Source organism: Oncorhynchus tshawytscha, linkage group LG20 (genome assembly GCF_018296145.1).
Source record: "Oncorhynchus tshawytscha isolate Ot180627B linkage group LG20, Otsh_v2.0, whole genome shotgun sequence".
Taxonomy (NCBI): domain Eukaryota; kingdom Metazoa; phylum Chordata; class Actinopteri; order Salmoniformes; family Salmonidae; genus Oncorhynchus; species Oncorhynchus tshawytscha.
The window spans coordinates 10270851-10292120 of record NC_056448.1 but is presented as its reverse complement, the minus strand read 5'-3'; the positions used below and the strand labels follow the sequence as shown (position 1 = coordinate 10292120).

At 42.6% G+C, this 21270-nt stretch overlaps 1 protein-coding gene across 2 annotated transcripts in view; it reads right to left on the bottom strand.

The window, feature by feature from the left end:
- The window catches only part of LOC112219559 (5-hydroxytryptamine receptor 4), a 68939-nt gene extending 51684 nt beyond the window's left edge, over positions 1–17255 (bottom strand). The window contains exon 1 of one of the 2 annotated variants that reach the window (XM_024380903.2): positions 17028–17255. The gene's annotated coding sequence lies outside the window, so the exon portion shown is untranslated. The remainder of the gene's footprint in view (positions 1–17027) is intronic. The other variant, XM_024380904.2, reaches the window with a different exon arrangement.
- Positions 17256–21270: the final 4015 nt, after the last annotated feature.

Sequence of the window (21270 nt, the reverse complement as noted above, 5' to 3'; positions counted from 1 at the left end):
AGGCCTACTTTCTAAGGTCCTCCAAAGGTAACATTGAGAGCCTGTTCATCAGCAGTCAGACGTCTGCTCATAGAGAGCAAGTGAACAGAAGAAGGCAAGTGCTAGAGAGCATTATAGATGTTATTATAGTCATAGGCAAGAGGGGTCTGAGCTACAGCGGAACGCAGTCTGAAGCAGCTTATACGCTAGATGACAGCAGCATTGACCATGGCAACTTTTTAGAGATTATCATTCTGCTGGGAAAGTACGACCTGTGTGTGAAAGAGCATCTCACTGCCTGCATAGAGAAAAGCAAAAAACTGCTTGAGTCTGGGTCAAGAGGGGGCAGAGGCTCTCTAATCACTCTGTTATCAAAGACTACCATCGATAACGTCATTACCACCATCCAACCCACAATGCAGGCCACCATAGCAAGTGAAATCCAGGAAGCTGGTATGTTTTCAGTCCAGATTGACACTATGCAGGTTTGTGACTTATGAAATGTGAGGCATCCTGAGTGAAGTACTGGAAAACATGAAGCTTGACATCAACAAGTGCATTGGCAATTCCACTGATGGAACCTCCAGTACGCAAGGCCAGTATACAGGCTTCCCTGCCCTGCTCTCTGCAAAGTCAACCAATCAAGTGCATGTGTGGTTCTATGCACACATTTTGAACCTTGTTTTGGCAGACACAACAGAGAGCGTCTTGGCAAGTGGGTCACTTTTTTCTCTCGTTAACAACACAGCTGTGTTCTTCCGTGAATCCTACCAGAGGGTGAACATTTGGGAGAAGGAGAACAAGGACACAAGACACAGACATCTTGCTCCAATTGGAGAGACACGCTGGTGGGCTAAAGACAGTGCCTTAAAGAAGGTCTTTGGAGCTTTTGGACAGATGAGGGTCTGTATGTTGATGTCCTTCTCACTCTGTCAACCATACAAGATCAGAAAAACATCAACACTACTGCACAGGTCAAGGCACAAGGATACATTGAGGGGTTGCTGAAGTATGAAACAATACCTAAAGCTCAGATATTCCTCAGAATATTTCAGGCCACCTCACCAGTCTCAAAATATCTTCAAACAAGTAGAATGGACATTCTGTCTGCGCATCGTATGATTGTGTCTACAGAGGAGCAGCTGAAAGGAATGGCAAGAGATGTTGAAAAAGTCAAGGCAGCCGCAGACACATTTGTTCAGTGGGCCAACAGGAAGTTGCAGGAACGGGATGGGGAAACAGAGCTGGAGTTAGAGGCCACTCTGCCAACGAAAAGGGCTTGAAAGAAGAAAACCATGCCTGGAGAGACTGCACAAGATGAGACTTTTACTGGGGCAGAGAGTGCATACAGGATTGGTGTCCATAATCAAATTCTGGATACAGTCATAGATAGCATCCATCGGCGATTTCTGAGTAATGACACTTTGTATGCCGACATGGCTCTTCTGGACCCTAAACACTTTAGTCAGCTAACATCCAGTGCCAGTGGCCTTCCACAGACAGCCCTTCAAGAACTAAGCAAATGTTTGATCAAATCTGACAGCAGAGCAACGGTGGCCAATTTAAAGAGTGAGCTCATGAGTCTGGCAGAACAATGGACTAGGTTAAAACAATCGGGATTTGAAGAATACACCACCAGGACAATGGAGGGTCATGGACCTGAAGGAAATGAAAACGAGGTGGAGATGGTGAACAAGAGCTGTTCATCTTGCAAGGACTGTCCAGCGTGTTGCTACCGTATTCTTAGTCAGTACAACCTATTGACTGACGTATACCACATCATGGGCCTTGCTTACAAGTTCCGACTTACACTGTCAGTAACCCAGGTAGCTTGCGAGCGGAGCTTCTCTACTCTGAAATTCATCAGCACTCTAGCTCAACAGCACCTGGAGGCTTTTATGCTCATGGTTACTGAGCGAGATATTTTAATGGCCCTGGACAGTGACCTGGTTATAGATGACATTGCTGAGAGAAGTGAGCTGCTGCAGAAATGTTTTAATTTAAGGAGGTAGGAAATGTTTATTTAAATTTTATTCTACGACACCAGTCTTTTCACCAACAAATTTATTCTTGTAATATTTATTTCACTGGTCAGATTGCTGCCAGTGCCATTGTGCCAGTATCTGCTCCTTCTAGCCAGCCTCCTCCTAAGAGCAACATGTTCCCCTTGTTCTTTTTTACATCTATTTTACTAAACTTATTGCTTTAAATATTGTTCATGAATCTTGTTTACATAAAGTGTGGCTTCGGTTGTGTGGGTGGTGGTGTATCGCTGGGGGGGTTTTGGTGGGCCGGTCTGAGTCAAAAAGTCCAGGGCCATTTTTCATTCCCAGTCCGTCCCTGGTTACAGCTGTAATACTGTATGATGTTACAGCTGTAATACTGTACGATGTTACAGATGTAATACTGTATGATGTTACAGCTGTAATACTGTATGATGTTACAGCTGTAATACTGTATGATGTTACAGCTGTAATACTGTATGATGTTACAGCTGTACGATGTTACGATGTTACAGCTGTAATACTGTATGATGTTACAGCTGTAATATTGTATGATGTTACAGCTGTACGATGTTACGATGTTACAGCTGTAATACTGTACGATGTTACAGCTGTAATACTGTACCATGTTACAGCTGTAATACAGTACGATGTTACAGATGTAATACTGTACGATGTTACAGCTGTAATAATGTACGATGTTACAGCTGTAATACTGTACGATGTTACAGATGTAATACAGTACGATGTTACAGATGTAATACAGTACGATGTTACAGCTGTAATACTGTACGATGTTACAGCTGTAATACTGTACGATGTTACAAAGCCACTATTTACCCACTGTCTGGTACTCATGATTGAACAATGACTTTATAGAGGAATTCTATATCAGTCGTGAATATTTTTAACTCAGTAGTCCAGGAAAGTCCATCAAAGTCTAGGAAAATGGTGTTGTCATATTGGCAACAGTTATAAAGTTAATGTCATAACCCGCTATATCTAGTGTGTGTGAGGTTCCCCTCATGTTACAGTATGATGATTCTGTGTCAACATATTTGAGAATGGTCCACATTTGGCCTTGATATAAGACAGCTACAGTAGATTACAACTACATGCTGAGAAGGGATTTCCGGATGGAGATCAACAAGTATGGTCTGAATCCCTCCGACATTGACGAAGCAATTGTGAAAAAGCAAACAGAGGGCAGTGTCTGCACACAAATCTCCCCTGCCGCACAAAGCTCAGTGGCTCGACAACAAACAGAGACACATAAGCACACGTGCATACTGTGCACCCACACACACCTTACAGAACAAACACAACCCACGCAGCCAATGGAATAACAAAATATCTGCTCTATCTGTAGTTAATCACATAAAAGGGAGCAGAGAAAGCTTTTAGACAACGCCACCATCTTCTTTGACAAACTATTACTCTAGAGGTGTCTACATTTCCGAACATAAATGTGTCATCTTTCAGACTGGGAGTTTAGTTAAACAGGAAGGTTCCCCTACACAACACGAGGAAGGGAGGCGAGTTTTGGCACATTGTTATTAACAGGGAGTCCTCTGTGGCCAAATTACATCTCAGCCTCCTAGGAGGGGGGAGGGAGGGGGCAGTGGGTCCAGCTCACACATGACTGCCTGGAGCCCCTGCTGGGTAAATACATGGGGACAGTGAGAGTGATGTGGGAGTATGCCGAGATCCAAGTGGGTAAACACATGAGAAGACTACGGTGTTCACCATTCTAGAAGACTCCTCATTCTAATATAGATCACACCCTAAGCATTGCTCTTCAAAAGAAAAGCACGCCTCCCATATTGTACAATATTTCTCCATAATCTGCCAGGCTTCAGTGAACAGCTCCATGAACAGCTTCTGGTGGAATGACGGACTATTCCAGAGCAATTATATGCTCACAAGTTACATTTATAAGCATGTAATCAAAGTGGAATGACTGTCACTCTGGTTTGGTTTTGTGTAAAAAGCAAGGCAAATGGTAAAGAAATGTGTCATTGTTTGACACTGTCTTCACAAATCACAGTTTGAGATCCATTTATCCTAGGCCCTACACTAGAACATACAGGACACCTCTTACAAAGAGGAGATGCATTCCAGGAACACAAACATACATGGGGATGCCATCACAGCCTATTTCACAATGCTTACCCGGGGTCCTCAAAACACTCTCTGGGAATATCTTTCATGTATGGCTTCTATTTTGTGTTCAAATGCCTCAGAGAAGAATAGTTAATTTCCCATGAATAGCTTGCTGGAGAGTCAAGAGTCCTCAGCAATGCACTGCAAGTGTCTTCCGGCGCTGACAGAGATGGCCGCCTCGCTTCGCGTTCCTAGGAAACTATGCAGTATTTAGTTTTTTTTATGTGTTATTTCTTACATTGGTACCCCAGGTAATCTTAGGTTTCATTACATACAGTCGGGAGGAACTACTGAATATAAGAGCAACATCAACTCACCATCATTACGACCAGGAATATGACTTTCCCGAAGCGGATCCTGTGTTCTGCCTTCCACCCAGGACAATGGATCGGATCCCAGCCGGCGACCCAAAACAACGACCTCGTAAAAGGGGCAAACGAAGCGGTATTCTGGTCAGGCTCCGGAGACGGGCACATCGCGCACCACTCCCTAGCATACTACTCGCCAATGTCCAGTCTCTTGACAACAAGGTTGATGAAATCCGAGCAAGGGTAGCATTCCAGAGAGACATCAGAGACTGTAACGTTCTTTGCTTCACGGAAACATGGCTCACTCAAGAGACTTTATCGGAGTCGGTGCAGCCAGCTGGTTTCTTCACGTGTAACAGTATAACTTTAGACCGTCCCCTCGCCCATACCCGGGCGCGAACCAGAGACCCTCTGCACAGAACAACAACAGTAACCCACGAAGCATCGTTACCCATCGCTCCACAAAAGCCACGGCCCTTGCAGAGCAAGGGGAACAACTACTTCAAGGTCTCAGAGCAAGTGACGTCACCGATTGAAACGCTATTTAGCGTGCACCGCTAACTAAGCTAGCCGTTTCACATCCGTTACACTCACCCCCCTTTTGACCTCCTCCTTTTTCCGCAGCAACCAGCGATCCGGGTCAACAGCATCAATGTAACAGTATAACTTTAGACCGTCCTCTCGCCCATACCCAGGCGCGAACCAGGGACCCTCTGCACACAACAACAACATTAACCCACGAAGCATCATTACCCATCGTTCCACAAAAGCCACGGCCCTTGCAGAACAAGGGGAACAACTACTTCAAGGTCTCAGAGCAAGTGACATCACCGATTGAAAAGCTATTTAGCGCGCACCGCTAACTAAGCTAGCCGTTTCACATCGGTTACACTCACCCCCCTTTTGACCTCCTCCTTTTTCCGCAGCAACCAGTGATCCGGGTCAACAGCATCAATGTAACAGTATAACTTTAGACCGTCCCCTCGCCTATACCCAGGTGCGAACCAGGGACCCTCTGCACACAACAACAACAGTAACCCACGAAGCATCATTACCCATCGCTCCACAAAAGCCGTGTCCCTTGCAGAACAAGGGGAACAACTACTTCAAGGTCTCAGAGCAAGTGACGTCACCGATTGAAACGCTATTTAGCGTGCACCGCCAACTAAGCTAGCCGTTTCACATCCGTTACACTCACCCCCCTTTTGACCTCCTCCTTTTTCCGCAGCAACCAGTGATCCGGGTCAACAGCATCAATGTAACAGTATAACTTTAGACCGTCCCCTCGCCCATACCCAGGCGCGAACCATGGACCCTCTGCACACAACAACAACAGTAACCCACGAAGCATCATTACCCATCGCTCCACAAAAGCCGCGTCCCTTGCAGAACAAGGGGAACAACTACTTCAAGGTCTCAGAGCAAGTGACGTCACCGATTGAAACGCTATTTAGCGTGCACCGCCAACTAAGCTAGCCGTTTCACATCCGTTACACTCACCCCCCTTTTGACCTCCTCCTTTTTCCGCAGCAACCAGTGATCCGGGTCAACAGCATCAATGTAACAGTATAACTTTAGACCGTCCCCTCGCCCATACCCAGGCGCGAACCATGGACCCTCTGCACACAACAACAACAGTAACCCACGAAGCATCATTACCCATCGCTCCACAAAAGCCGCGTCCCTTGCAGAACAAGGGGAACAACTACTTCAAGGTCTCAGAGCAAGTGACTTCACCGATTGAAACGCTATTTAGCGCGCACCGCTAACTAAGCTAGCCGTTTCACATCCGTTACACACGCATCGCGCTGACAGAAACAAGCATCTTTCTGGTAAGAAGAGGGGCGGGGGGGTATGCCTTATGATTAATGAGATGTGGTGTGATCATAACAACATACAGGAACTCAAGTCCTTCTGTTCACCTGACTTCCTCACAATCAAATGTCGACCACATTATCTACCAAGGGAATTCTCTTCGATTATAATCACAGCGGCATATATTCCCCCCCAAGCAGACACATCGATGGCCCTGAACGAACTTTATTTGACTCTATGTAACTGGAAACCACATATCCTGAGGCTGCATTCATTGTAGCTGGGGATTTTAACAAGGCTAATCTGAAAACAAGACTCCTTAAATTCTATCAGCCTATTGATTGCGCAACCAGGGCTGGTAAAACCCTGAATCATTGTTATTCTAACTTCCACAACGCATATAAGGCCCTCCCCCGCCCTCCTTTCGGGAAAAGCTGACCACGACTCCATTTTGTTGCTTCCAGCCTACAGACAGAGACTAAAACAAGAAGCTCCCACGCTCAGGTCTGTTCAACGCTGGTCCGACCAATCTGATTCCACGCTTCAAGACTGCTTCGATCACGTGGATTGGGATATGTTCCGCATTGCGTCCAACAACAACATTGACGAATACGCTGATTCGATGAGCAAGTTCATTAGAAAGTGCATTGACGATGTTATACCCACAGCAACGATTAAAACATTCCCAAACCAGAAACCATGGATTGATAGCAGCATTCGCGCGAAACTGAAAGCACCAGGGCAAGGTGACCGGAAACATGACCGAATACAAACAGTGTAGCTATTCACCCCGCAAGGCAATCAAACAAGCTAAGCGTCAGTATAGAGACAAAGTAGAGTCGCAATTCAACGGCTCAGACACAAGAGGTATGTGGCAGGGTCTACAGTCAATCAGCCCCGTCGCGGACCAGGATGTCCTGCTCCCAGACAGACTAAATAACTTTTTTGCTCGCTTTGAGGACAATACAGTGCCACTGACATGGCCCGCTACCAAAACCTGCGGACTCTCCTTCACTGCAGCCGAAGTAAGTAAAACATTTAAACGTGTTAACCCTCGCAAGGCTGCAGGCCCAGACGGCATCCCCAGCCGCGTCCTCAGAGCATGCGCAGACCAGCTGGCTGGTGTGTTTACGGACATATTCAATCAATCCTTATCCCAGTCTGCTGTTCCACATGCTTCAAGAGGGCCACCATTATTCCTGTTCCCAAGAAAGCTAAGGTAACTGAGCTAAATGACTACCGCCCCGTAGCACTCACTTCCGTCATCATGAAGTGCTTTGAGAGACTAGGACCCGATCACCTCCACCCTACTTGACACCCTAGACCCACTCCAATTTACTTACCGCACCAATAGGTCCACATACGACGCAATCGCAACCACACTGCACACTGCCCTAACCCATCTGGACAAGAGGAATACCTATGTGAGAATGCTGTTCATCGACTACAGGTCAGCATTTAACACCATAGTACCCTCCAAAATCGTCATCAAGCTCGAGACCCTGGGTCTCAACACCGCCCTGTGCAACTGGGTACTGGACTTCCTGACGGGCCGCCCCCAGGTGGTGAGAATAGGAAACAACATCTCCACTTTGCTGATCCTCAACACTGGGGCCCCACAAGGGTGTGTTCTGAGCCCTCTACTGTACTCTGTGTTCACCCACGACTGCGTGGCCATGCACGCCTCCAACTCAATCAGCAAGTTTGCGGACGACACCACAGTGGTAGGCTTGATTACCAACAACAACGAGACGGCCTACAGGGAGGAGGTGAGGGCCCTCGGAGTGTGGTATCAGGAAAATAACCTCATACTCAACGTCAACAAAACAAAGGAGATGATTGTGGACTTCAGGAAACAGCAGAGGGCGCACCCCCCTATCCACATCGACGGGACAGTAGTGGAGAGGGTAGTAAGTTTTAAGTTCCTCGGCATACACATCACGGACAAACTGAATTGGTCCACCCACACAGACAGCGTTGTGAAGAAGGCGCAGCAGCGCCTCTTCAACCCCAGGAGGCTGAAGAAATTTGGCTTGTAACCAAAAGCACTCACAAACTTCTACAGATGCCTGGTATGGCAACTGCTCCGCCCACAACCGTAAGGCCCTGCAGAGGGTAGTGAGGTCTGCACAACACATCACCGGGGACAAACTAACTGCCCTCCAGGACACCTACACCACCCGAGCCACTGCCTGTTCACCCCGCTATTATCCAGAAGGCAAGGTCAGTACAGGTGCATCAAAGCAGGGAACGAGAGACTGAAAAACAGCTTCTATCTCAAGGCCATCAGACTGTTAAACAGCCACCACTAACATTGAGTGGCTGCTGCCAACATACCGACTCAACTCCAGCCACTTTAATAATGGAAATTTATGGAAATGTATGTAAAAAATGTATCACTACTCACTTTAAACAATGCCACTTAATATAATGTTTACATACCCTACATTACTCATCTCATATGTATATACTGTACTCGATACCATCTACTGCAGCTTGCCTATGCCGTTCTGTACCATCACTCATTCATATATCTTTATGTACATATTCTTTATCCATTTACACTTGTGTGTATATGGTAGTAGTTGTGGAATTGTTAGGTTAGATTACTCGTTGGTTATCACTGCATTGTAGGAACTAGAAGCACAAGCATTTCGCTACACTCGCATTAACATCTGCTCACCATGTGTATGTGACAAATCAAATTTGTTTTGATGATTTTTGATTTGCAATAGTTTAGACATAGGAATGTCAAGAAGAATGCACTGCAATCCTGTGAAATAGTGCACAGGGTTTGCAGTTATCCTTTCATGACCACAAACCAAAAGGATTACTAGTAAATTGATAACGACCATGTGATTACAGTTCCCTGGAAACTTTGTGTAACCGACTCCATTAGAGGTCGACAGATTAATCGGCATGGCTGATAAATTAGGGCCGATTTCAAGTTTTCATAACAATCGGTAATTGCCGTTTTTGGATGCCGAATATGGCCGATTTACATTGCATTCCTTCGGGGAAACTGCGTGGCAGGCTGACCACCTGTTACGCGAGTGCAGCAAGGAGCCAAGGTAAGTTGCTAGCTAGCATTAAACTTACCTTATAAAAAATAATCAATATTCACCTAATCACTAGTTAACTACACATGGTTGATGATATTACTAGGTTAACTAGCTTGTCCTGCGTTGCATATAATCAATGCGGTGCCTGTTAATTTATCATCGAATCACAGCCTACTTCGCCAAACAGGTGATGTTTTAACAAAAGCGCATTGGGGAAAAAAGCACAATTGTTGCACGAATGTACCTAACCATAAACATCAATGCCTTTCTTTAAAAAACCTGAAACCTCTTGAAACCTGCATATTTAGTTCACAGAAATTCATGTTAACAGGCAATATTAACTAGGGAAATTTTGTCACTTCTCGTGCGTTTATTGCAGGCAGAGTCAGGGTATATGCAACAGTTTGGGCCGCCTGGCTTTTTGTGAACTAATTTGCCAGATTTTTACATAATTATGACATAACATTGATGGTTGTGCAATGTAACAGCAATATTTAGGCTTAGGGTTGCCACCCGTTCGCTAAAATATGGGACGGTTCCGTGTGTCACTGAAAGAATAAATGTTTTGTTTTCGAAATTATAGTTTCCAGGTTTGACCATATTAATGACCAAAGGCTCGTATTTCTGTGTTTATAAAATTATTAATTAAGTCTATGATTTGATATTTGATAGAGCATTCTGACTGAGCGGTGGTAGGCAGCAGCAGGCTCGTAAGCATTCATTCAAACTTTATTGCGTTTGCCAGCAGCTCTTAGCAATGCTTGATTCACAGCGCTGTTTATGACTTCTTCAAGCCTATCAACTCCTGAGATTAGTCTGGCAATGCTAAAGTGCCTATTAGAACATCCAATAGTCAAAGGTAAATGAAATACAAATGGTATAGAGAGAAATAGTCGACACGTCATAATTGCTATAATAACTACAACCTAAAATTTCTTAACTGGGAATATTGAACAACCAGCTTTCGTATGTTCTGAGCAAGGAACTTAAACATTTTTTTTAAATGGTACTTATTGCACTTTTACTTTCTTCTCCAACACTGTGTTTTTGAATTATTTAAACCAAATTGAGCATGTTTCATTATTTATTTGAGACGAAATAAATTGTATTTATGTATTATTTTAAGTTAAAATAAGTGTTCATTGTTCATTCAGTATTGTTGTAATTGTCATTATTACAAATATATACACTGCCCAAAAAAATAAAGGAAACACTGAAACAACACAATGTAACTCCAAGTCAATCACACTTCTGTGAAATCAAACTGTCCACTTAGGAAGCAACACTGATTGACAATACATTTCACATGCTGTGCAAATAAATAGAAAACAGGTGGAAATTATAGGCAATTAGCAAGACACCCCCAATAAAGGAGTGGTTCTGCAGGTGGTGACTACAGACCACTTCTCAGTTCCTATGCTCCCTGGCTGATGTTTTGGTCACTTTTGAATGCTGGCGTTGCTTTCACTCTAGTGGTAGCATGAGACGGAGTCTACAACACACAAGTGGCTCAGGTAGTGCAGCTCATCCAGGATGGAACATCAATGCGAGCTGTGGCAAGAAGGTTTGCTGTGTCTGTCAGTGTAGTGTCCAGAGCATGGAGGCGCTACCAGGAGACAGGCCAGTACATCAGGAGACGTGGAGGAGGCCGTAGGAGGGCAACAACCCAGCAGCAGGACCGCTACCTCCACCTTTGTGCAAGGAGGAGCAGGAGGAGCACTGCCAGAGCCCTGCAAAATGACCTCCAGCAAGGCCACAAATGTGCATGTGTCTGCTCAAACGGTCAGAAACAGACTCCATGAGGGTGGTATGAGGGCCCGACGTCCACAGGTGGGGGTTGTGCTTATACAGCCCAATACCGTGCAGGACGTTTGGCATTTGCCAGAGAACACCAAGATTGGCAAATTCGCCACTGGCGCCCTGTGCTCTTCACAGATGAAAGCAGGTTCACACTGAGCACATGTGACAGTCTGGAGACACCGTGGAGAACGTTCTGCTGCCGGCAACATCCTCCAGCATGACCGGTTTGGAGGTGGGTCAGTCATGGTGTGGGGTGGCATTTCTTTGGGGGGCCGCACAACCCTCCATGTGCTCGCCAGAGGTAGCCTGACTGCCATTAGGTACCGAGATGAGATCCTCAGACCCCTTGTGAGACCATATGCTGGTGCGGTTGGCCCTGGGTTCCTCCCAAGACAATGCTAGACCTCATGTGGCTGGAGTGTGTCAGCAGTTCCTGCAAGAGGAAGGCATTGATGCTATGGACTGGTCCTCCCGTTCCCCAGACCTGAATCCAATGGAGCACATCTGGGACATCATGTCTCGCTCCATTCACCAACGCCACATTGCACCACAGACTGTCCAGGAGTTGGCGGATGCTTTAGTCCAGGTCTGGGAGGAGATCCCTCAGGAGACCATCCGCCACCTCATCAGGAGCATGCCCAGGCATTGTAGGGAGGTCATACAGGCACGACGTGGAGTCCACACATACTACTGAGCCTCATTTTGACTTGTTTTAAGGACATTACATCAAAGTTGGATCAGCCTGTAGTGTGGTTTTCCACTTTAATTTTGAGTGTGACTCCAAATCCAGACCTCCATGGGTTGATAAATTTGATTTCCATTGATCATTTTTGTGTGATTTTGTCAGCACATTCAACTATGTAAGGAAAAAAGTATTTAATAAAAATATTTCATTCATTCAGATCTAGGATGTGTTATTTTAGTGTTCCCTTTATTTTTTTGAGCAGTGTATATATAAATATCGGCCGATTAATCGGTATCTGCTTTTTTTTTTGGCTCTCCAATATTCGGTATCAGTATCGGCGTTGAAAAATCATAATCGGTCGACCTCTAGACTCCATAGAAGGAGCCAAAGTGACAAGAATCTGGGGACAGAATAAGTGGTGCTCATTTTCTCTCCCCTGAATCTGTAAAACTGTCCCCTGGACATTCTAATAGAAATTACTAATCCAATTGAAAAGAAAAAGCATACAAATTTCTACCATGTGTTTCAAATTCCCAAGACAAAGGAAGATGAGCATTGTCCTAATCAATTCCAAGACAAGATAGCTTTAGTATTTCCTAAAAAGTCTGAATTGAATTGATCTTGCAGATGATGTCACGTTCTGACCTTAGTTCCTTTGTTTTGTCTTTTGTTTTAGTATGGTCAGGGCGTGAGTTGGGTGGGTTGTCTATGTTAATTTGTCTATGATTTTCTATTTCTGTGTTTGGCCTGGTATGGTTCTCAATCAGAGGCAGCTGTCAATCGTTGTCCCTGATTGAGAACCATATTTAGGTAGCCTGTTTTCCATTGTGTTTTGTGGGTGGTTATTTTCTGTTTAGTGTTGTGTTGCACCTTACAGGACTGTTCATTGGTTGTTTATTGTTTTGTTTTCAGTGTTCATTAAAATATTTTAAATATGAACACTTTCCACGCTGCACCTTGGTCCTCCTCTCCTTCCCCAGACGACAAACGTTACAGATGATCATGCCATGAACGCAAATTAAACTTACTGTAAAAGCCTTGAATGAATCCCAAACCATTTACCAGCGCCTCCATATAAATAATTCACAAGTAAATATTCCAAAACAACTTCACACATCATGCTTTAAGAGGTCTGGCATGCTGTGGATTTACATGTAAGGAGGAGGAGTGTCAAATCTGGCCACTGGCCACTTGGACGTCTCCATGTTAAAATATGATACCCCTGTAGTGCTCTCATTGCTCAATGAGTGATGGTCCTGCTATCATATCCCCAACCTATGGATTTCAGAATACACTGATAGACATTTTATTGAAAATCTTAGAACTGCATGTCTTTGCATCCTAAAATAGTCATATAGTTAAACTAGAACTGGATAAATAAAATCCTAAAATCGAGGAAAATAACACTTGTCGCCTTCATTCATTTTCATCCATAGTCCCATGATGTAAAATCTGGGCATTTCACTTTCCAGTGTGTTCAGGCATACTTCTGTCCCAACACATTCAGGCAAGGAGCCGAGTTTAACCCAAACAGACTTGCGGGAAGGGAAATTGAAGGGAATTTGAGAAATAGCATACTTGTAAAGTTTGTTTAAGAACCAATATACATGGGCTCCTTGTCAAACTTCTGTCCCACATTCATTTGTTACAAAGTGAGAGAATAAAAATAAGTAAATCAGAGATCCTGAAATGTTTAAACCCCTGCCACCATCACAATCCGGAGTTGTTGAGAAAGACCAAAACAGATTCATTGAATTACAATACATAACATTAGTGGAGGAATAAGAAAAAAGTTACGACAACGATCTGACACCTTCCCACACTGGCTGTCTTTACTGTGTGGCTGTTGAACAGGCAAACAGGTTAATATTCTATACACCTCCACTGACCACTTGCCACAATTTGTTTAGTTTAGTGAATTTTAGAGTACAGAATATATAATCTAACCATGCTATAATCTCAGCCACAGTAGTTTAATACAGTAAGAGTAAGTAACTGTAACAGTAGGTTGACAGTAACTGTGCATATTAAAGTATCTTCATTTGAGCCATGTTTGGTACAGCAGGAAAATAATTGTGCAGCAACAGGATATGTAAATTATTATGTGGATTATAATTCATGTTAAAGCTCCCAATTCACCACTTTATTGACAACGTTTCGATTGAAACATTGTCAATAAAGTGGTGAATTGAGAGCTTTAACAGTGTGCGGGGCTTCTTTGTCTATGCTAGTACTCTAATTTATCCCAGCACCTATGTTTTTAAGGTTGTGCGTATGACCACAAACTTGACTATAATTTATGGACCTGTTTGTAGGGGTTGACACATTTTTCATAAGGGAAAATCAAGTCTGACATTTTTAAGTGGAAATTACAAACTTCAGAAGCTTTTTAAAATCTCTAATACACTACAATTAAAACATTTCCTGTATTGCAGGAAAGTTCTCCTGCAACAGGGTGATCAAATGAAGATCTTACATCTGTACCAGTAGTTTGGACAGTGTGTTCTATGTACCGTATGTTCTATGTGTGTTCTCTGACATTTACTCTAATGGCTGACAAATTGGGCTTCTCCACCGTAATCCAATCGTATCATCTATTCTAATTCACATGACAAGCATTTCAAAGCCTCTCATTTTCTCCATAAATAACACCATAAAGAAGACTTTTCCATGTGCTTAGGGAGACAATTTCACACACTATTCAAACCAACGACAGGGACAGGATGCAAACCCAAACTCTCATTCCGTGCAAAGAAACATGTTTTATGAATTGAGCTACTTAGATGACTGTAATGATTTGTGAAGGAGTAAGTGACTATGCAGGGCCACTCAGGAGTCGTTGTGATGCCTGTGATGGGGGGTTAACGGAGAATGAATACAGACACACCAGGCACCATGGAATAAAACAGCTATTTGCTACCATCAGGCAGCTGTGGATGTGGTTTTCCCTCTATTCGGTGGAAACGGACTAAATCTCCATTCTCTCATGGCACCACATGGCAGCACTGTCAAGATCAATGATAACTAGATGCTTGGGCTAGGCACTGTAACTGAAGCTATTGAGAGTATGATACGTTGTTGGATCACACTTCTGCTAATAGCCTCTAATAGACACGACATCCTACTTATCAGGATGTGGATACTTTTAAAATGGAACCGAAGTGGAGCTTGGAAGTGGAAACAACCTGAAACAGAAAGAAACTAATGGAAAGTAGTAGCAGAATCTTATGGGCATGGTACACTGAAGCACTAGTAGAGTCAAAGACTAGTAGAGACAAAGCCTAGATACTATCTTCCCAATCATGTCTGCTGGTGCCTTAAAAGACAGTGCAAAGTTTCTAATCCTACTACACCTATACATGCAAACATCCTCTTGAGAGTATTTCAGCAAGGCTATACATGATGCTTTGGATATGAATGAAATGAAACAGGATTGGTCACAGCATAAGCATTCCTTCTTGGGGTTAACGTTACATCATCACTGGAGCTCTCCTAAACACTGCAGACCTGGTAGCAACTAACGTGTGTGTAACGTGTGTGTGTGTGTGTGTGTGTGTGTGTGTGTGTGTGTGTGTGTGTGTGTGTGTGTGTGTGTGTGTGTGTGTGTGTGTGTGTGTGTGTGTGTGTGTGTGTGTGTGTGTGTGTGAGCGAGCGTGCGTGCGTGTGTGTGTGTGAGTGAGCGAGCGAGTGTGTGTGTGAGAGAGAGTGAGAGAGAGAGAAAGCAAAAGGAAGCGAGAGAGAAAGTGTGTTTACTCTGTGCTGTGAAATGGATGTGAATGTTTGCCATTAACGGTTCAGTACTTTCTAGTCTCTTTTAACCTCCATTTAGATCCGGGGTGTTGGTTTAGCTGCGGACCAGTTAGCCTGATCTCTGCTCTAAAGGTGTAACAGTATAAAACCCAACAAGGTGTTATATATATACCAACCCAGTAAGTGGTAGGCTACTGTTTACTAAAGGGTGATAAAGTAACAAGGATCGAAGAAAAAATTACATTTAACGCGTTGATAAAATGAGCTCGCAGTCTATGAGCAAGTGGAGACATGAACAGTCCTGAGAGGCAGGAACAGGGACCTTGAGCCTCATTTTAATATCTGATGATCATGGCATATTAATGGCATATGATCATGGCATATACAGTAGGTTCAGAAGTTTTGTGAAATAGTACAGTTGAAAAATATATGGCAAATAGAAATCAAAACTGGATGGTAATTTAGAGATAGATGGGAGGGGTTGAGGGTAGCTGGATGGAACTAAAAACAAACAAAAGATAACTATTGTAAAATATACTGTGTCCGTAAAATGTATATAGTATGTACATTAGTTTAGTCCAATTAGGGGAGAGGTGGTAGGGTTAGGGGAAAATAAAACATTAAAATATATTTAAACATCTATATATATATATACATACATACATACATACATACATACATACATACATACATACATACATACATACATACATACATACATACATACATACATACATACATACATACATACATACATACATACAAAAAATATATGGGGGATTGGAAATGATGCAGACAATTACATTGATAAAAGCCACAATCTATATTCAATATTAAAGCTGATCTACCCCCTAAACAATAAAACACTTGGATTTGCCCTTTAATTGCCATCAAGCAATGAAATGCAATGTTAAGTTATGGACAATAGGCTAAACTGTTCTATGCCAGTTTGTATGAAAACTGGGTTAAGAAAAAGAGTGCACTTTAATTGACAATGCTATGCACAAAAAGAGCAAGTGAAATATGTTACTGCTCTGTTCACTGTCAAATTAGCTACCCAGGTCACAAATAACAAACTAAAGGTAGCCTATGCCTAATCACGGACACATAATAATAATGGCTAGATAATTATCTCGATTATAACATGCATTAATTAGTTTATAAATAGAATAAACAGCCTATACAATTCAGGGTTCGTATGGGGTTTGTGTACGTTAACCATAATAATGCCTACTTCAATCATAGTCGGGTATAAGAGTACATTTGCTGAAAGTCTCGTGCGTAATTGTGTTATGTACAACGACATTGCCCAAGCAGAATATCCTCAGGCTGTACTACTACAAACTCTTCAATTAGGTTATATTATTTTCGATGTAACCTATTCATTTTCAGTGTCTAAATAGCTACATAAACCCCCAATGCTACTGAGGTTTTCCAAATTTGATGTCAAAGTTTTCCTCACCTTTTAGGGGTCGGGCGTTCGGTTTTCGGGTTTGAACAGCTCCCTGGGTTGCTATGGACTCTCATATTCCATAGGTGTCACGGAATAATTAAACACACCAGGCAATGACCACTGAGTGCCATAGGAGCGGGAAAGTTACATGCCATGGTGCGCGAGCCGATGTGCAGGAGAACAGATGAGTGGGTCACAGTTTGCAAATGAACTACATTTCATTTCATTTCTACAGCTGGGCGGTAGATGTGAAACCCGCTTTTAACGCCAGTTTCTCTCGGATGAGAGAAAAGGTTGACTAGACCGTCCCCATGTGGTTCCAATAAGGAGACACTAGGAGACCACAACTTTCCCCCTGTGAGCCACATTATTGTGTCAAATGCTGGAGACTTTGATTAACTCTTTCCCTCCATGCACTGACATTATTTGGCTCAGAATGTGCGTAGGTCTGCAGCTTCAAATAAAACAGTCATGTTCAAACAGTATTAGAGTGATTTTGCAACTATGGACACTTTTGGCATTTCTTATTTTAAACAAATATGTTTCATGAAATACACTTTTATCAACAGAGATATTTTGTTAGGAACCATATACCGGTATTGGCTGTGACCATTTTATTCGACAATACATGGATTTTTCACAAAACACAGATGACACTGCAGATGACATTATCATCACATCATAAAACATTTAATTTTAGTTCAAACCTGAACGACAAACACAACGGGTTTTGGGGTTATTGGGTTTATCTGTCTATAGGGATTGGTACTACCACATTAAGCAATAACAGAGTAATGGTAAATTGCGTTAGTTGTTAAAAAATAAATTGTGTTAGTTGTTAAGAAATAAGTGGGTGGGAATGGATATCTACAATATCATTGATTGCTATAAAGACAGTAAAATATATTTTGATAAGCTGTATTGAGCAGGGGTATATGAGCAGGGGTATACCCATTTTATACAGAAGTTGTTCTTTTCTGATAGTAATAACCTTGAAATCCTAATTTCTGACACATTTTGTGGTGGTAATGACAGTGTTGGTTATGACAATTTGCAAATATATAATGATTTAACTGCCAGGCCATGTGGTTTACTTGGTTAATATGATCAGCTATCATTTTATAAATCCCAACCACAACATAATGAGATGTATTCTTTCAAATAGAGGACAATAGAGCCCCACAGTGAATGTGTCATAACACCCATAAAACCTAGTGGTCAGACAAGGAAATGGTTCCAATCGTTTTTCCCACAGGGGATTTTAGAAATACTTAAAATAAGGTCTATTTTGTGTAAGCTAACCCTGTGGGGAAAAGCTAACGATTTGATAACCATGTACATTTATTTCGGACAAGGTGACTTTTATCAATATCTTCGGCTCTACTTACTCTCAAATTGGAAAATTCTAATTAGCATCAAAGCCTCCTGCACATCATCTCTAGCTGACACCTTTACTAACAGGTATTGTGTCCATTTAAAACTTGCCCAAGACAGTTCACAGAGTTGTCAATTTAAAGAAAAGTCGCCAATTTATTTATTACTGCATTTAGCTAACATTATATAGTTAATCCAGAGATTCTTACCTTTGCCTCGATTTGGCAGTCTCATCCAGATCATCATGACTCTTTACTTATCATGAGTAAAGAATGGCGCCAGAGGAGATGGCTACTGTTTTAAAGACTTCTAACCAATTGTGCTCTTTTGTGTTTTTTTTGCATCGTTTGTAATTTATTTTGTACAAAATGTTTCTGCCATCGTCTCTTATGACTGAAAAGAGCTTCTGGATATCATAACAGTGATTACTCACCTCGACGCGAAGGATTTACTCCAGATACCTGACCAGGTCGGGGTGCCTTGTGAGAATTCTTTGGCGAGTGAGTAACCCTCCTCTACCGTCTTTCCTATTGGCCAATGTGCAATCATTGGAGAATAAACTGGATGAGCTCCATTCAAGCCTATCCTACCAACGGGACATTCAAAACTGTAATATCTTATGTTTCACCGAGTTGTGGCTGAACGATGATATGGATAATATACAGTTGGCTGGTTTTTCCAAGCATCGCCTTGACAGAAACGCTGTCTCCGGTAAGACAACGGGTGGCGGTCTGTTTCTGTTTGTCAATAACAGTTGGTGCACGAAATCAAATAATAAGGAAGTCTCAAGGTTTTGCTCGCCTGAGGTAGTGTATCTCATGATAAGCTGTAGACCATACGTCTGAGATTCATTCCACCAGCACTAAGCTTTTACCAGCCTCACTTTATTGAAGAAGTCCACATTACTAGTTTTTGTAGTTCAGAATATGTATGTTTTATAATGTACCAAGAGAGTTTTCATTTATATTTTATGTAGCTGCAACTGCTCGGCCTCCAACCGCAAGGCACTACAGAGGGTAGTGCGTACGGCCCAGTACATCACTGGGGCCAAACTTCCTGCCATCCAGACCCTCAATACCAGGCGGTGTCAGAGGAAGGCCCTAAAAAAAATGTAAACGACTCCAGCAGTCATAGACTGTTCTCTCTGCTCCCTACATGTACATATTACCTCGACGAACCGGTGCCCCCCGCACATTGATTCTGTACCGGTACCCCCTGTAAATAGCCTTGCTATTGTTATTTTACTGCTGCTCTTTAAGTATTTGTTACTTTTATTTATATATTTTTGGGGGTATTTTTCTTAAAACTGCATTGTTGGTTAAGGGGTTATAATTCAGCATTTCACTGTAAGGTCTACACCTGTTGTATTTGGCACATGTGACAAATACAATTTGATTTGATTTGTTGCTTTGCTGTGGTCCCTGGTCGCTGAAGAGAGAGAGAGAATGTGTACCAGTCACAGAGGCACTCGCTGTCATTTTTTTTTAACACAGGGTGATCAAGCTCGGCCCAAATCAATTGCAGTCGGGCTCCCTCACAGATACATATGAGGGGGGAGTACAAATCTTACAAGCTTGTTTGGCTGGTCTGTAGCTTATTCTTTAGATGTTTGGGGCTGCTTGTGAAGCATGATCAAAATCAAAGTGACTCTGGACTATCGCACTTGCCAGAGTCTTTAGGATGTCTATAGCTAGGTTTCCATCCAATTGACGACAGATTTTCATGAAAATATTCTAAAATCTGCATAAAACAATACGCTCATTTCAGAGTTTCTTTGGGAAAATTTGGTGCCAGACAACTGAGCTTGAAGATTTTAATTCACTGGACATTTGAGGAATTTACAGACATCCATATGCCTTAAGATCCAACCTGGCTTCAGATTCGACCTGGCGCAGCCAGCATCATCAATAAACGAGGGATATTGGCCAAATGAGCCACATTTACTTAAAAACAGCCTATAACAAATCGATGTGTAGCATATGCAAAAAAAAATGAATTGTCCACCTCAAGGTTCAGCTGTCAGAGATTTGAGCACTAATTGCATCAGTGCATTGCATGCTTAGGCCTATAGGCTTAGTTGTCCACTGCATGACATTAATATTTAAAACAAATATATATAGCCTATAAATTGGAAAAAAAGCTTAGCCCCAGAGAGACAGAAACTTTTGAATGGAACATTCAAATCACAGGGCTTTTGTGCCGTTATTCAAATTACATTTTCACTGCAGCCTAGAGTAGAATTTTGTACTGGCTTGAAAACAATAGCAAATTATTAATTGCATTGTGATGTTGTAGGCTAGTCTAGGTAGGATAATTGTATTGTCCCTAAACAAGATCAATAGGGGAGCTTAACTGTTCTTTCATGTGCAGTGGGCTCTCCACTGGCAATCAGCTATCTCTTTTTGTTCTTGTGGATTCATACTTTTTAACATTTCTGCAGCTTTGAATGCTTTCATGTGTGGTATGATTGCTAATTAGCCTATTGCACATCTGGATAAATGATCCACCTAGCACTATTGTCACTATGAATGGTGGATAAAGGGCAGGATGGACCATTAGACTGGTAGACTATACTGATCTGTAGTATAGTAAAAGTTACCACAAAGAGAAGCATAGTGCATAAGGGAAGTACCAAAACACCTTGATATAGGGGAAGAGCATGCAAGCAGATAAGGACATTTGTCTAGGTTGGAAGAAATTATATAGTAAAACCAGAAACTAGCTAATGTAAACCTGGGAGAAAAATGCACTACCCCCCCCCTGTGCCCAATAAAAAAAAACACAACCCTCACCAAACCAAAAAAAAAGAAAGTTTGAACACCCCTCCCGCCCAATCTGTCCCTCAAACTTAAATGCTTTGAAAGCTGACAAAATGAAA